This window comes from Uranotaenia lowii, chromosome 2 (genome assembly GCF_029784155.1).
Source record: "Uranotaenia lowii strain MFRU-FL chromosome 2, ASM2978415v1, whole genome shotgun sequence".
NCBI lineage: Eukaryota > Metazoa > Arthropoda > Insecta > Diptera > Culicidae > Uranotaenia > Uranotaenia lowii.
Genome location: NC_073692.1, coordinates 619,006 through 636,339, shown reverse-complemented (window position 1 = coordinate 636,339; position 17,334 = coordinate 619,006). Strand labels below are relative to the sequence as shown.

The following is a 17,334-nucleotide window of genomic DNA, read 5'->3' as shown; positions in this document are numbered from 1 at the left end:
TCATTTTTGTAATTTTTGTAATTTTTGTAATTTTTGTAATTTTTGTAATTTTTGTAATTTTTGTAATTTTTGTAATTTTTGTAATTTTTGTAATTTTTGTAATTTTTGTAATTTTTGTAATTTTTGTAATTTTTGTCATTTTTGTCATTTTTGTCATTTTTGTCATTTTTGTCATTTTTGTCATTTTTGTCATTTTTGTCATTTTTGTCATTTTTGTCATTTTTGTCATTTTTGTCATTTTTGTCATTTTTGTCATTTTTGTCATTTTTGTCATTTTTGTCATTTTTGTCATTTTTGTCATTTTTGTCATTTTTGTCATTTTTGTCATTTTTGTCATTTTTGTCATTTTTGTCATTTTTGTCATTTTTGTCATTTTTGTCATTTTTGTCATTTTTGTCATTTTTGTCATTTTTGTCATTTTTGTCATTTTGTCATTTTTGTCATTTTTGTCATTTTTGTCATTTTTGTCATTTTTGTCATTTTTGTCATTTTTGTCATTTTTGTAATTTTTGTAATTTTTGTAATTTTGTAATTTTTGTAATTTTTGTAATTTTTGTAATTTTTGTAATTTTTGTCATTTTTTTGTCATTTTTGTCATTTTTGTCATTTTTGTCATTTTTGTCATTTTTGTCATTTTTGTCATTTTTGTCATTTTTGTCATTTTTGTCATTTTTGTCATTATTGTAATTTTTGTCATTTTTGTCATTTTTGTCATTTTTGTCATTTTTGTCATTTTTGTCATTTTTGTCATTTTTGTCATTTTTGTCATTTTTGTCATTTTTGTCATTTTGTCATTTTTGTCATTTTTGTCATTTTTGTCATTTTTGTCATTTTTGTCATTTTGTCATTTTTGTCATTTTTGTCATTTTTGTCATTTTTGTCATTTTTGTCATTTTTGTCATTTTTGTCATTTTTGTCATTTTTGTCATTTTTGTCATTTTTGTCATTTTTGTCATTTTTGTCATTTTTGTAATTTTTGTAATTTTTGTAATTTTTGTAATTTTTGTAATTTTTGTAATTTTTGTAATTTTTGTAATTTTGTAATTTTGTAATTTTTGTAATTTTTGTAATTTTTGTAATTTTTGTAATTTTTGTCATTTTTTGTCATTTTTGTCATTTTTGTCATTTTTGTCATTTTTGTCATTTTTGTCATTTTTGTCATTTTTGTCATTTTTGTCATTTTTGTCATTTTTGTCATTTTTGTCATTTTTGTCATTTTTGTCATTTTTGTCATTTTTGTCATTTTTGTCATTTTTGTCATTTTTGTCATTTTTGTCATTTTTGTCATTTTTGTCATTTTTGTCATTTTTGTCATTTTTGTCATTTTTGTCATTTTGTCATTTTTGTCATTTTTGTCATTTTTGTCATTTTTGTCATTTTTGTCATTTTTGTCATTTTTGTCATTTTTGTCATTTTTGTCATTTTTGTCATTTTTGTCATTTTTGTCATTTTTGTCATTTTTGTCATTTTTGTAATTTTTGTAATTTTTGTCATTTTTGTCATTTTTGTCATTTTTGTCATTTTGTCATTTTTGTCATTTTTGTCATTTTTGTCATTTTTGTCATTTTTGTCATTTTTGTCATTTTTGTCATTTTTGTCATTTTTGTCATTTTTGTCATTTTTGTCATTTTTGTCATTTTTGTCATTTTTGTCATTTTTGTCATTTTTGTCATTTTTGTCATTTTTGTCATTTTTGTCATTTTTGTCATTTTTGTCATTTTTGTCATTTTTGTCATTTTTGTCATTTTTGTCATTTTTGTCATTTTGTCATTTTTGTCATTTTTGTCATTTTTGTCATTTTTGTCATTTTTGTCATTTTTGTCATTTTTGTCATTTTTGTCATTTTTGTCATTTTTGTCATTTTTGTCATTTTTGTCATTTTTGTCATTTTTGTCATTTTTGTCATTTTTGTCATTTTTGTCATTTTTGTCATTTTTGTCATTTTTGTCATTTTTGTCATTTTTGTCATTTTTGTCATTTTTGTCATTTTTGTCATTTTTGTCATTTTTGTCATTTTTGTCATTTTTGTCATTTTTGTCATTTTTGTCATTTTTGTCATTTTTGTCATTTTTGTCATTTTTGTCATTTTTGTCATTTTTGTCATTTTTGTCATTTTTGTCATTTTTGTCATTTTTGTCATTTTTGTCATTTTTGTCATTTTTGTCATTTTTGTCATTTTTGTCATTTTTGTCATTTTTGTCATTTTTGTCATTTTTGTCATTTTTGTCATTTTTGTCATTTTTGTCATTTTTGTCATTTTTGTCATTTTTGTCATTTTTGTCATTTTTGTCATTTTTGTCATTTTTGTCATTTTTGTCATTTTTGTCATTTTTGTCATTTTTGTCATTTTTGTCATTTTTGTCATTTTTGTCATTTTTGTCATTTTGTCATTTTTGTCATTTTTGTCATTTTTGTCATTTTTGTCATTTTTGTCATTTTGTCATTTTTGTCATTTTTGTCATTTTTGTCATTTTTGTCATTTTTGTCATTTTTGTCATTTTTGTCATTTTTGTCATTTTTGTCATTTTTGTCATTTTTGTCATTTTTGTCATTTTTGTCATTTTTGTCATTTTTGTCATTTTTGTCATTTTTGTCATTTTTGTCATTTTTGTCATTTTTGTCATTTTTGTCATTTTTGTCATTTTTGTCATTTTTGTCATTTTTGTCATTTTTGTCATTTTTGTCATTTTTGTCATTTTTGTCATTTTTGTCATTTTTGTCATTTTTGTCATTTTTGTCATTTTTGAAATTTTTGTAATTTTTGTCATTTTTGTCATTTTTGTCATTTTTGTCATTTTGTCATTTTGGTCATTTTTGTCATTTTTGTCATTTTTGTCATTTTTGTCATTTTTGTCATTTTTGTCATTTTTGTCATTTTTGTCATTTTTGTCATTTTTGTCATTTTGGTCATTTTTGTCATTTTTGTCATTTTTGTCATTTTTGTCATTTTTGTCATTTTTGTCATTTTTGTCATTTTTGTCATTTTTGTCATTTTTGTCATTTTTGTCATTTTTGTCATTTTTGTCATTTTTGTCATTTTTGTCATTTTTGTCATTTTTGTCATTTTTGTCATTTTTGTCATTTTTGTCATTTTTGTCATTTTTGTCATTTTGGTCATTTTTGTCATTTTTGTCATTTTTGTCATTTTTGTCATTTTTGTCATTTTTGTCATTTTTGTCATTTTTGTCATTTTTGTCATTTTTGTCATTTTTGTCATTTTTGTCATTTTTGTCATTTTTGTCATTTTTGTCATTTTGTCATTTTTGTCATTTTTGTCATTTTTGTCATTTTTGGCATTTTTGTCATTTTTGTCATTTTTGTCATTTTTGTCATTTTTGTCATTTTTGTCATTTTTGTCATTTTTGTCATTTTTGTCATTTTTGTCATTTTTGTCATTTTTGTCATTTTTGTCATTTTTGTCATTATTGTAATTTTTGTCATTTTTGTCATTTTTGTCATTTTTGTCATTTTTGTCATTTTTGTCATTTTTGTCATTTTTGTCATTTTTGTCATTTTTGTCATTTTTGTCATTTTTGTCATTTTTGTCATTTTTGTCATTTTTGTCATTTTTGTCATTTTTGTCATTTTTGTCATTTTTGTCATTTTTGTCATTTTTGTCATTTTTGTCATTTTTGTCATTTTTGTCATTTTTGTCATTTTTGTCATTTTTGTCATTTTTGTCATTTTTGTCATTTTTGTCATTTTTGTCATTTTTGTCATTTTTGTCATTTTTGTCATTTTTGTCATTTTTGTCATTTTTGTCATTTTTGTCATTTTTGTCATTTTTGTCATTTTTGTCATTTTTGTCATTTTTGTCATTTTTGTCATTTTTGTCATTTTTGTCATTTTTGTCATTTTTGTCATTTTTGTCATTTTTGTCATTTTTGTCATTTTTGTCATTTTTGTCATTTTTGTCATTTTTGTCATTTTTGTCATTTTTGTCATTTTTGTCATTTTTGTCATTTTTGTCATTTTTGTCATTTTTGTCATTTTTGTCATTTTTGTCATTTTTGTCATTTTTGTCATTTTTGTCATTTTTGTCATTTTTGTCATTTTTGTCATTTTTGTCATTTTTGTCATTTTTGTCATTTTTGTCATTTTTGTCATTTTTGTCATTTTTGTCATTTTTGTCATTTTTGTCATTTTTGTCATTTTTGTCATTTTTGTCATTTTTGTCATTTTTGTCATTTTTGTCATTTTTGTCATTTTTGTCATTTTTGTCATTTTTGTTACCAAATTTCGAACATTCTCTAGAAATCCTATTTTTCAAAAAAAAACGGCTCACAAAACAGCGAAAAAATCTCCAAAAATAAATTTTGGTCAAATATGTTTTATTTTTACATTAAACGGCCTATAACTAGGGCAGATCAGTCGAATACAATTGCATCCACAAACATTAAGATGGTGTTTTAATTTTTAAATAGCGACCGATAAAAGCTCCTGTTGCGTACCAATTTCCTGTACGAGATAAATCTTCTCCCCACGGAAGAGCAGCAGAAGAGTATTTTCTCCCATCATCATCGTCAAGGCCACCCAAGAAAGGCAAAGTAACTAGCAGGCGAGGCGCCCGAATTCTAGTACCACAATCGCGTAAACAGCCACGTGAGAATGTTTTGTGTTCGGGAATTCCTCTCGCAGGCTCTCTCTCTCGCCGTGACACCTGCATACAGCAAATGCGGCGCGTGGAAAATCCTTTCTTCTTTTGGGACTGAGCGGGAGAGCGATCGTTTCTCGTGAAAATTTTCAGGACACGAATACGACGACGAGAGTGGCCGATTTTCCCGCTTGCTTTGGTTGAACTGTAATTTGTTACTGAACTAGGGAGGAAGGCAGCGGATTTTCACTCGCTCGCTCAGTAGTGCACGGAGATTCGGCTCGGCTAGTTTGTTGAAAATAATCTTGTAAGCTTTTCCTTCGCGCGTTTCTTTCCTATCCAGAGTGTTCGGGTTCGAGTCTTCTTTTGGATTTTTTTTTTCATCTCGCATCCGCTGCTGCTCGGTTCGTTCTCCTATTGTACGCAGTGGACTATTACCATAAAAATTGATCACGGACGCTGCGGTATTCGGTGGCTAGAGGAGAAAGTGATTTTTCTACTTGTGAGAGCGTTGAAAGTGCTGCAAAATTTCCATCCGAATTATTCAATAAAATAATTATCTTGACGTACCTGGGTGCGCATAATGAAAGAATGAATATTAAATCCGAGAATAATATACGAGTGCATGACTAGTGGCGGTGTTCTAATTCAAATCTGAAGGAAGTGAGTGCGAAGAAGAAAAAAGTACAGGGTGAATATCAATCAGAGTGCTGGCTGGCTGCTGCTGCTGCTGAATAAAGGAATGTTGGGCGATGTGGATTATGCTTGGAATAACTTGAAGCGGAGCGCACAAAAGTGAGACCCGTTTGGGACAAGCGTTTAAATCATAAGGAACCCTCCCCTTCTCTACGAAAGCTGTTGGCTCAAAAAATCGGATATGTACTCAGTAACTTATTGTGCTCCCTCGACTGTGCTGGGGAAGTTATTTTTTCTATTTTTTCCTTCTTAACAATTTCATTTTTATTGTTCAACCACATGTACTCAGTGAGGGGCCATTGAAATCGACTCGACATTTCCTGGGAACTCTTATAAATATCCAAGAAGCTCCTTCCTATAATGGTTTGGGATATAGTGACGATTATGATGCGATGAAAATGGAGATTTTCACATGCCTGTGGTTTTGGTGCCTGGTGTAGTACATGGAGAAGAGACTCATCCCTCGATCTCAAACGCCAGAAACAACACCAGCAACAACTTTTGTTAACTACATATACACAAAAGCGAAGAAATTCTTGTGTTCGTGGTTAGCCAATCCCATTGCTGGTTTTAAGGGTGCCTAGCCAGCCACACCATACTTACGCAATTTAAAACACTCTCACTCTGTTGTTCGCATCCTGTAGTTTGAGCCGGGCAGCTGATGGATTGCTATTGGGAAACGTCTTTCACTATTGGATACCTACGCAACATACCAGCTTAGTTTAGTGAATTGGATGGCACAGTCCGAGTCCAACCCATCTTCAATCCTCATTCAGTAGTTAGTTACCCGGGATGTACATAGAATGTGAGGAATTCCGAAACAATCGAATGAAACCAAACGAAACAAAAGCACCCAGCAAGCATCCAGTCTTTCGTTCGTTCGGTTGAAGCAGTTGAAGCAGCAAAAACACTTAGCTATTCACAATTTGTGCTTGTGGTTCGGAATGAGGAGAAGACCACCCGAGTACAACGTTCCAGTCTGTGTGTCCGGGTTTCCAGGGCCAGAATCTGGGTCAGCCAACCCCCCCTCATGTTTTGGTCCATGAATAATTAATTGCGATTAGTCAAGGTGTGAGATATTCTAATCGTCGGAAGTCCTCTTGATTGAAAATGAATGAGAAAAGTGGGAAGAACCATAACCAGCTTGGAAATTGTGGCTTTGGGTTTGTTTTCGAACTTTATGAACACAATCGGTAGTAACATCTTATCAAATCAATTTCAAAATATCCCGAACAGTGGAAGGGTTTAAAAGGAAATCGACAACAAAAATCGAATTCATACAATAAAAATTGGAATATATCTCTGGAGCCACCAACAAGCACCTTCGGGCTTATTGGGGCGAGTTGATTTCCACTTCGGTGGATTCCAGCACCGGGATTTGATTTTATTGTCAAATGCAATAAAAAAGAACGTTTGTTATGTTTTGTATTCGTTTGAATGTTTTTGTTTTTCACATTGGAAGCTGTATGGATGATCTGGACATAAGAAGTGTTCGGTTTCGGAAGCTGCCGGAATATGTGGGTCAATACGATTCTCCTTGGAAGAATATATTAGATGGGATACAAAACGTTATCCATTGCAATACTTATTAAAACACATGAACGTGCCGCTTTTTGAGAATATTCATGAATCAACCATTATTGATAAATAATCAATTATTTTAACATTAACTCAATTATAAAAAGTCTCAAGGTTTTAGTGATGATAACGCAGATACAATTGATACATTTCTTCGGCTATTTCGTCGGAAAATCAAGAAAATGACAAATGCGTTTATTTATATTAACTTATTATTTTTCATCTGAATTCCCCTTACACGCAACATTTATTTGTCCCACATCATGACGCAAACAGCTTATTACTTTGAACGCTGAGAATGTTCATTAGTGATCTGATGTACCAGCAAAGAAAAATAAAAGAGAAATTATCAATCAAACTCTACTTGCTAAGAACGATGACAAAAGAGAATGGACAATTTGTTTTTCTGGTTTACACGGACGTGTAATATACGGTTCGAAAGAACTTGACGAGACAAGAAAAAGTTTGTATGGGGCCAAGTACATCTACCGTACTTAACATCCCGCGTCGAAAAAAAAACTTTCACTGTTGACGATACGGATCCAGCGTCTTCACTTGGTTCCAATCAAGCTTCTCGGCGACAGTTTGGATTTCGGCGGCTTCGCCGCCATGAGCTACTAGGTCTGCCTCTCCTTCGATGTCCTTCTGGATTCCAATCTAGCTCGTTCTTGGTGAGATACGAAGAGCTGCGCGTGTCCAACGGCATGAGGAGAAAGTCGGATGTCGATACGACGTCCGCGAACTAGAGAATCCAGAGGTGAAAAAATGCATACGTTGAACAGCTTGAATCCCGAGCCTCGGGACTGCCGACAGCCGCAGCAGTCGAAAAACAGTGGTGTGAAATGCCGAGTCATGGTACTCTCGGTAAAGTTTGTCGAAGAAGAAGTGAATGGATGTCGGATGAAACCTGGAGGATGGCCGATGATCGGGGAAAGACAAAAGTCGGAATTTAGCAAGCATGTACCGGGTCAGCCAAAGCAGCCGTCCGCCTACGATATGCGGAGGTGGAAAAGGTAGTTAAACGTGCTTGTGGATGAGACAAGAGAGCCTGGACAAAGTCAGAAAAAGCGATGACTAACAAAATCGCAGCTCGAAGCGCCAACAGTAAGTCGCATTAATGACGTCGACTCGGGAGCGCCCTCGCTGGCTGAAATAGAAGCGGAAATCAAAGACATGAAATCCAACAAAGCGCCTTAGGATCGATTGCATTCTTCCTGAAATGCTGAAAGCCAACCCTGTCTTGTCAACACAAATGTTGCATCGTCATTTTGCTGATATTTGGGGTACAGCAACATTTCCGGCCGACTGGATACCGCTTGAAATACGCAAAGCTGGAGATCTTTTATTTCGGCCCTATGCGTCGGAGGATCAGCGCCTTTGGTAGTAGTTACCCGGATCGGAGCGAGTCTCCCAAACATACCGATTACTGTCAAACGAAAGCTTGTCACTTAAAAACCGTCAGATTTTTATTCGGATTTTGTCCGTTTCCGGACCGCAACTGTTTTTGATAATTTTTCAACGAAAATTAACAAACAGTGCTTGAGCTTGAGCTTGTTATCAACTACGGTCCACATACGGCCCCTCCTGGCCAATGGCATAATGGTTGCACTCCGTGATTGGTCCGAGATAATCAATATTGAACAATGCACCAATTGAAAGATTGCTGGAAACAAGCAACACAATGTCGCTGTACAGTTTTGAGAATCCCGCTTTTCAATATGAACCAATAACGACGCCGGCCAAGGCCGTGTAGTCGATAAGGCTGTACGCCATCCCTCTACAAATCTCACGCTGAATGTTTGGGGGTGAGGGTAATGTGGCATGGAATTCACCTTGGTAAGCGATGTGACCACGATAAAATTTATGCTCCTGAGCTCCTGAAAGTTTCCTAGTGAAACTTCTACTATGTGTCAAGATGGAATGCAAAGGTTCGCAGAAATAAATGGCTAAACAAAGTTTAGAAAAAAAAAATCTCCTGATATTTGGAATATTTTTAAATCCTGTCAACTGGTTTTTCCCCTAGCTAGGTATACTTTTTCGAATTATAAACATTCATTATCAACTTAAAAAAAAAAATTTTATGCCTTATATATCAGAGAAGTTTCATCAATGGTTTCCAATTATAATCAAATGTTGTGATGAACTATAAGCAAAATTACAAAGCTTTTAATAAATATCAGTATGATGGCTAACGCGGGCTTGTGATATAGCTCAGTTGGCAAGTCTGTTGTCTCCTGAGCCGATGTCCACGAGTTCGAGCCCAAGAGTAAACATCGAACACAGTTGTACCGGATAGTTTCTCAATAACGATCCGCCAACTGTAACGTTGATAAAGTCGCGAATGCCATAAAGATGGTAAAACGACTATAATCGAAACAAAAAAAAAAAAAGTATGATGGCTAAGCAAAATTTTTAAGGCTCAATAGAACTTGATTTGGCATGACATAATTTTACATCTATGTATCTAGAACACAATAATATCAACAAAATTACAATGGAAATAGTTGAAAATATATTTAAATACATTTTTTAATAAATGAGTTAATTTTTGTCTATCATTCTTAATTCCAACATTTGTACTCCATAAACAACTCTCATCGATTATTAAGGAAATAGGTAATTGGAAACTACAACGATCGTAAAAAGAAACGAATCCATTTTATGTTGGCCCTCCTCCTCGTGATGGACTCTCCCTTTCCAGTGCACTGCGAGCCTATCACCGTGCTACGCCCACTATCTTGGGCACGCTCTTTTAGCAACTTGTACAAGGCCTTCAGTACCGGGACGCAACGTATCAGGTCTAACGGAGACCCCTTTGTCCTTCGACTCAGTCGCGCTGTTTCCTGCCAGCGTCTTCAGTCGTCCCGGCCCTGAGTTCGTCTGTGGCGCAGGGGTTCTCCAGCCTGTGGACTCAGGCAAGTATGGCACTCCCGACCGGTTTCCTCCACCTGATGGTACTCTCTTTTCCAGTGTTCAGCTCTGCTTCGGAAACTTATGACTCAATAACCTTGTACTACCAGAACGACGGAGGTATGAACTCGTGTCTAGCGGACTATCTGCTCGCAAGCTCATGTTGCTGTTACGACATTGTCGCCTTCACGGAAACATGGCTGTACCGTACTCTTTCGAGCCAGATATTTGGAGGTGGCGGAGTGCTGATTGCCGTTGAGTCAGATTTTCCAGCGTTGCTCATCGAAGACAGTTCCTGGAGTGATCTGGAATTGTATTGATTCGCATTGATCTTGGTGACCGTAAACTTTATGCCTGCGTACTGTATCTGCCTCCTGACCGCACGAGAGATGTTGCCCTAGGTGAGTCTTTTTCGCGCTACTTATCTAAAGTTAGCTCTCTCTGTGCACCCGAAGATGACATTCTAGTGATTGGTGACTTCAATTTGCCCGGTTTGAAGCGGTGCTCCAACCATAGTAACTTTCTCTATCCGGATCCAGTACGCTCAACTTTTTCAACCCTATCGAACGTCATACTAGACTCCCTGAGTACAGCGACTTTGCGGCAGATTAACAGCGAGACAAACGAAAACGGTCGTATGTTGGATCTCTGCTTTGCCAGCGATGGGACTCGTGTACCGTCCGTTGTTTTGGTCCCCACTCCGTACGTTAAATCGGTACACCATCATCCTGCTTTATTGGTTTCGCTCGATGTCACTAGACTTGCTCCTGACGCAAAGTTAGTACCCTTCTATCTTGACTTCAAGAACGCCGACTTTGACGAGATTTCTCGTACCCTGGTTTCCATCGATTGGGAATCTGAGCTCGACTAATCTAATCCCAACGCTGCAGCCAAAACCTTCTCGCATATCTTGAGTTACGTTATCGATCGTCACATACCAAAACACACTACTGAAAAGAATATACGGACTCCTTGGTTCACGACTGAACTACGACGACTAAAGACGGCAAAGAGATGTGCCCTTAGAAATTTTAACAAATCAAGATCCTCCTATACTAAGGACATTTATCGTAGACTAAATTCTGTTCACAAAAAAGTTAGCAAACGTTGTCACCAAAACTATCTAGCTCGAGTTCAGCGTGATCTCAAGTCCAGACCAAAATTGTTCTGGAAACATGTTAAAAGTCAGCGGAACGATCCTGGTCTGCCAAACCAAATGTTTCTGGATGACAATACGGTGAACTCTGATCGTGGAATCTGTGATCTCTTTGCCGAAAAATTCTCGTCTATCTATAATACAGCATCGACATTCCCTGAACATCTGGAAAGTGCAGTCTGGAAAGTTGCGCCACTGGGCTTCTCTATAAACAACATTGTGGTTGAGGATGCAGTCATCTCAAAAGCAGCAGCTAAGCTCAAAAATTTGTTCTCTACGGGTCCGGACGGAATACCTGCTACTTTTATTAAACGTTTCATGCCTGTTTTGCTGACTCCTGTTAGGCTTATTTTCTAAGCTTCGCTTGACAGAGCCATCTTACCCTCACTATGGAAGGAGGCTTACATGTTTCCGGTGTATAAAAAAGGTAACAGGAGAGATGTCAACAACTACCGGGGAATCTCGGCATTATGCGCAGTAGCCAAACTATTCGAACTGGTGGTCTTGGATCCGATTTTCTTGTCCTGTAGGAATATTTTTTCCGACGATCAACACGGATTCTTGCCCAAGCGCTCCACGACAACTAACCTTCTGACGTTTACTTCTTACGTGCATGAAAGTTTTACTGCGAAGTCTCAAACCGACGCTATTTACACCGATTTGTCTGCGGCATTCGACAAAGTCAACCACGATATTGGAAAGCTCGAACGCCTGGGTTTCTGTGGAACTCTTCTTGACTGGTTCCGGAGCTACCTACCAGGACGTAAATAAACAGTTCGCACGGAGGACTCCTTCTCCAGACAATTCTCTGCTTCTTCTGGTGTGCCTCAGGGAAGCTATTTAGGGCCGATTATCTTCTTAATCTACTTCAACGATGCGCTCTCACTCATCGACGGCCCAAAGCTATGCTATGCTAATGTATGTATGTATGTGTATGGTTCCCCCATCGGTAGCAAGGTCCAGCATATGTCTGTGTGGCTACCCCAGATGCATTCCCTCTGAAATATATAATTATTTATACAATGAAACACATCTTACTTGTCGGCAACTTATGGGATTCGAACCCAAAAGTTTTTCTTGCCGATACCGGGAATCGAACCCAGTACGCCTTGGTTACCAGACTCGCGCCAGCCTATCCACTAGACCAAATCAGCGCTGGCCCAAAGCTATGCTATGCTGATGACCTAAAATTATTTTACAACATCAATGGCCAAAACGATATTGATTTCCTACAAAATCAATTTAACCTCTTCGCACACTGGTGTGATATAAACTGCCTGCCTTTGAATCGCAGTAAATGTGCAGTCATCAGCTTTTCAAGAAAGCGGCAGCCTTTTTCCGCTGAGTACTTCCTCGGAGATGAGCCAATCGCACGCGTAGAGCACATCAATGAACTGGGTGTAATTCTAGACCGGAAGCTGGAATTCAGGACACACACAAACTACGTTGTAGACAAAGCCTCGAGAAGTCTTGGATTCTTATTTCGAGTGTCCAAGGACTTCAAGGATGTGTATTGCCTGAAGAGTTTGTATTGCAGTATTGTTCGCTCTATCCTTGAATATGCATCAGCTGTTTGGTGTCTCTACTACCAGAATTGGGTCGAAGGGATCGAGGCTATACAGCGGCGCTTCTTGCGATTCACCCTTAGACACCTGCTTTGGCAAGACCCGTTTCGCTTGCCTAGCCATGAACATCGATGCCGTCTCATAGACATAGACACTCTTCAAGCCCGCAGAAACGCAACACGAGCTTCCTTCGTCGCTGATCTCTAGACATCGCGAATTGACTGCCCCAACTCCTAGAAGCCATTCCTCTAAGTGTGCGACCCCGTGGACTTAGAAACCAAGATCTGCGATTGTATATTCCCATTCGTTTGAACAATTATGGAGTTAATAGCGCTATCATCGGTGTAATGAAAACATTCAACCGAGCACTTCGACTTCGATGTTTCGAGAGATGTTTTTCGTAGTAAAGTTTTAAGTGTATTGAGAACCCTGTAATTAGACTTAGTGCTCTTTTTACATTAATTTTAAGTCATCATTTGGGCCAATATGTGTTCCGTTGATTTGTAATAAATAAATAAATAAATAAATAAATAAACGGCTTAGAGGAGTTTTAAAGGAGTATGGATTTATAGTAAATATTGAATTCAGAGCCAATGGCTAGGAAAAGGGAAACGTTCATACAAATCGTCCACTGTTTTTTGCAATATTTTCTTGAAAATTAATCAGCTCGAAACTTTTAACGAAAACGCATCCAGACGAAAAAAGATCAAACAAGTGAAAAAATGTAATAATAAGTCATTGACGAAATAATATTTTTCACGAAAAAATCATGAGTAAACAAGAACGGGCTTACCGAAGCATGATGGAACGGAAGTGTGATCATCAGTTGAAGATCCATCATTTCATCATTTCTCAACACCAACCACCTACAAATTTTATGCTGACATTTAAACACATTCATAAATTTTTATCAAAAGGCAAAACTTCTTTTAAAAAAGACAGATAAACGACAAAATTGAACGTAGAAACAACAAACATGACCGCACTCGACCAAGGCCTACTCGCTTCTAGAAATGCAGTCGGGCAAAAGAAGGACATTTACATTACAGACAAATCAACAAATCCAGACAATTTTTTGTCCGATGTTGGTCTGAAAACTGATAGATTTGGTCGGAATACTGACCGATTTTGGTCTGGAAACAACCCGGTCGTCTTGATAACTCACTCGCTTATCGTCGTCAGGAGGGCGTTACCAGGGTACTGAATGGGTCCGAATTTTGTTCGTTTCCTGGTCTGTTTCCGAACCGATTCACGGGTTGGACGGACCAAATTCCGACAGATTTTTGTCCGTTTTTTTAATCCGGGTAGGTATACATTTTCAAGACCCCTATTCAACTTTACACTTTGACAGTTGCATACGAAACAGGGTTCGTAGTGAGATAAGCTGAAACCTATTAATAAAATAATACATTTTTTCGTCGTTTGAAATTAAGTACATCGTCATGCCGTCGTCATTTATTGTCTTTAACTCGTCAATGAACCCAGACTTTTTGGCAAAAGATCTGAAACGGTGAAACTTATTTTAAGATAAAGCATTCAATCTGCGGGCTAGTCAACGTCATTTCTTCTAGACTTCGAACGCCCCCTGGGATTTTTAGTTTCCGCAGCTCAATTGTAGGACATTTGTAATGAGACATGACGCACCACGTTGTGCAGCGGGTAGTGTGCTCAAAGAAGCGAAATCAAACGACGACAATAGTAGGTATTTATCGTCAGACGGTACCTGTTGACCACGCGTTAATTTCGGAGATGCTACATTTATAACAAAAATGGTTTAGAATTGAGTTTATTATTCCAACTCATTGTTCTGGTGTAGTGAATTGATGTTTCAAAAACAGATTTTTATGGTATTGGGGTTGGATTAAAATATAACATTTTCTCATTCGATATCTGTTTTGAAACAATACATAATGATAGCGAATGACATTGACATACCTTCGCCACTCTAAAATTTTGCGGTGCTTTGACCTTGGAAGATACTCCCAGGCCAGCATTCCGTTAGGTTAGAGTGATGGCGGTGTTGAGTGGTGGTTGGTTTATGAGACCATTAACGCTACTCGAAGGATTCAAATTACCGAAATAATTCATTCATCCAATCTGGGATTGATTACACGACATTAATTATTCAGCAGATTCACTTGCGCTGTGTTCTGCGGAATTCGTACAGCTCGAGTGAAGATGAGTTAAAGATTTTAAGATCAAAGAAAGTGTGCTTTTCATTTTATGTTTGAATTCAAGCTTCTTTTAGTTTTTGTGAATGAAAAAAAAATCCGTTGATTTTGGTTTGGTCTGGAATGGTGTACAAGTGGTTTTAATATTTTAACATCAAAAATTCCACTCTGACATCTGTTCCCCATGAGAGTGATCGGTATTACCATTTTCCCCCCGATTCGTTTGCATTGAGGATTAGAAAACATGACACCCGTTTGTTAGCACAAAGTGTGGACCAAATACGAGAACAAAAAACCTGACAAAAAAGGTACAAAACACTCACCCCTGGCCCTAGCCCTGGCCTGGCATTTCGAAACAGTGATACTGACATGGATTTTAGTTAGTTCTCCCATCGGTCCCAAAGGTTACGCTGCTGCTTGCTGGGAGAAACTTTTAATTCACACACAGACGACGACGGAGAAAGGTTAATGTGACGTTGACATATGGCGAAGGTTTGACAGGAAAAACATTAGTAACTAAATATTTGAAACCCATTCGTCTAGCTAGGTGATGTTTGGAAGTAAATAAATTCAATCAATAGTGGAAAATTTCAACCCATGCGTACGGTCCTGTTTGGGCGATTACCAAGAATTCTACACAACTGTTTTATTTTTTTATCAAGCAAAGTGAAAATTTACTAATTTTATGAAATTGATATTGATCAAAGGCAAGTCTTCGTTTTATTTAAGAATGTTCCTCTCAGTAATCACTTCTTCTTGATTAGAATACATATTTCGGAATTTATTCAGAAAATAAGTTCATGAATCATGTGAAAGGAATGTTTTTACCAACAATAAATCGGCCTATGACGAAAAAAGAATTAATGAACTGGTTTTTTTTATTTATTTTTTTCTGTGCTGGCAACTGTAGTACATTCGACACGTGTTGCGAGTTCAAATGTCGAACTACGCCTTTTTTCAACGCTTCCCAAAACAGTTATTTTTTAATCTTCTTTGGAAGTACGATTTGCCATGATGTGTTTCCTATTGAATTGATTGCTTCATTTGAGGCACACCGAAGAGTTAAAATTCAAGGCTATAGAGCAAGTTTCAAATATTTTTCCGCGTGTGTTCCGTCGTTTTAGGCTATAAATTCAACCTTCAATTGCCACTAACTTGCCACCGAAACTTGGCAAGGATTGCTGCGATGCTGCGAACTTACGCAAGCCACTGATGGCCTTGAGCTGAAGAGTAATCCTTGTTTGGGTAGCTTGGGGCAATGTTGTTTCCTTTGTGATAAAGTTATATGGTTAAACGGATTTTTTTTTATTACCATAAAATAGTGTTATTAAAGATTACGACAATTTTTTGTGTGATTCCAATGAAATCAATATTGTGTTATTTTAATTTTTTTTAAATAGTTATTTGTATTTCAAATAACAAATTCCAACCTTTAAATCCTATATCGAAAAAGTTCAGTGTAGCGCAGAGGGGAAAAACTCCCTTAAAATTAACCTGACAAAAAGTGCACTCCAAATAAACTTCAAATAGTGACACATTTAAACATCAGTGATTCAATGAAGCAACAGCTACATACTTAAACAGTAAACAAGAGATGCAAACAAGAGATGCAAACAAGGAAAGGTTATACTTTTTTTTCTAAAATTGTTTTGTTCCTGAGTTTGTACACTACGTTCATGTTTTCTTGAATCTAAGCGATACATCCAAGCAATCATGAAAACGTAAAGTTTATCGAGGCAATCCATGACTTTGACATCAAGCACATGGAGTGAAAATGTTGTTGTTCAATGTTAGTCTTCATACACATCAGTCAAATAAAAGTAACTTTAAGACGTATCATTTTTGGGAACGAGGATTCAAACGAATCTATCAAGATAGTCTGTCGAAATGGGAGAAGAATCCAACCACGGTCGAACCGATTCCAGTCAACGCCAAGCAGCCAGTTCCAGCCAAGGCCTAGCTGACTTACAACTGGCAATCCTCCGGTTGCTTGAACCTCTGGCGAACCAGCAGCATCCTCAGCAACAGAATCCGGAACAAATCCTGGAATCCCTTTCGTCAAACATTTCCGAATCCGTTTACGATCAAGAAAACGGATTGACGTTCCAGCGGTGGTTTTCCTGGTATCAAGATCTATTCGAAAACGATTCACGACAGTTTGACGATGCAGCGAATGTCCGATTGCTGCTCCACAAGTTGGACACTTTATCCCACAGCTGCTACCTCAACTATATTCTTTCTGTCTGCACTTCCTAAGGATATCTGTTTCCGAAAAACGGTATCTACCTTGAAGACAAATTTCGGCAGCCAAGTTTCCTAGTTCCGAAAGCGTTTCCAGTGTCTCCAGATAATCAAAAACGATATGGATCAAGTGTTTGGTATTCGTCAGCGGTCTGAAATCGGCGAAACATGCTGATGTACGAGCCAGGTTGCTGACCAAAATGGAGAACGAAACAAACAAAGCACCAGCCACTCTTCAATAGCTTATTGACAAGTTCCAACGCCTTGCTAATCTACAGGAAGACACGTCAATGAATGAACATCAATCTAGATTCAAACCATCCGTTCATACCGTCAGGTACATGAAAAGCGCATCAAGAGCGTCCCATAAAAATTCTCCGAAACTTCCCAAGTCACGGTGCTGGCAGTGCGGTCTAACGCACT

At 36.5% G+C, this 17,334-nt stretch overlaps 1 protein-coding gene across 1 annotated transcript in view; it reads left to right on the top strand.

Annotated features, from left to right (window-relative positions):
* Positions 1-4,866: 4,866 nt before the first annotated feature.
* Positions 4,867-17,334, top strand: part of LOC129741085 (zwei Ig domain protein zig-8) — a 67,063-nt gene continuing 54,595 nt past the window's right edge. The window contains exon 1 of the mRNA XM_055732786.1: positions 4,867-5,389. The gene's annotated coding sequence lies outside the window, so the exon portion shown is untranslated. The remainder of the gene's footprint in view (positions 5,390-17,334) is intronic.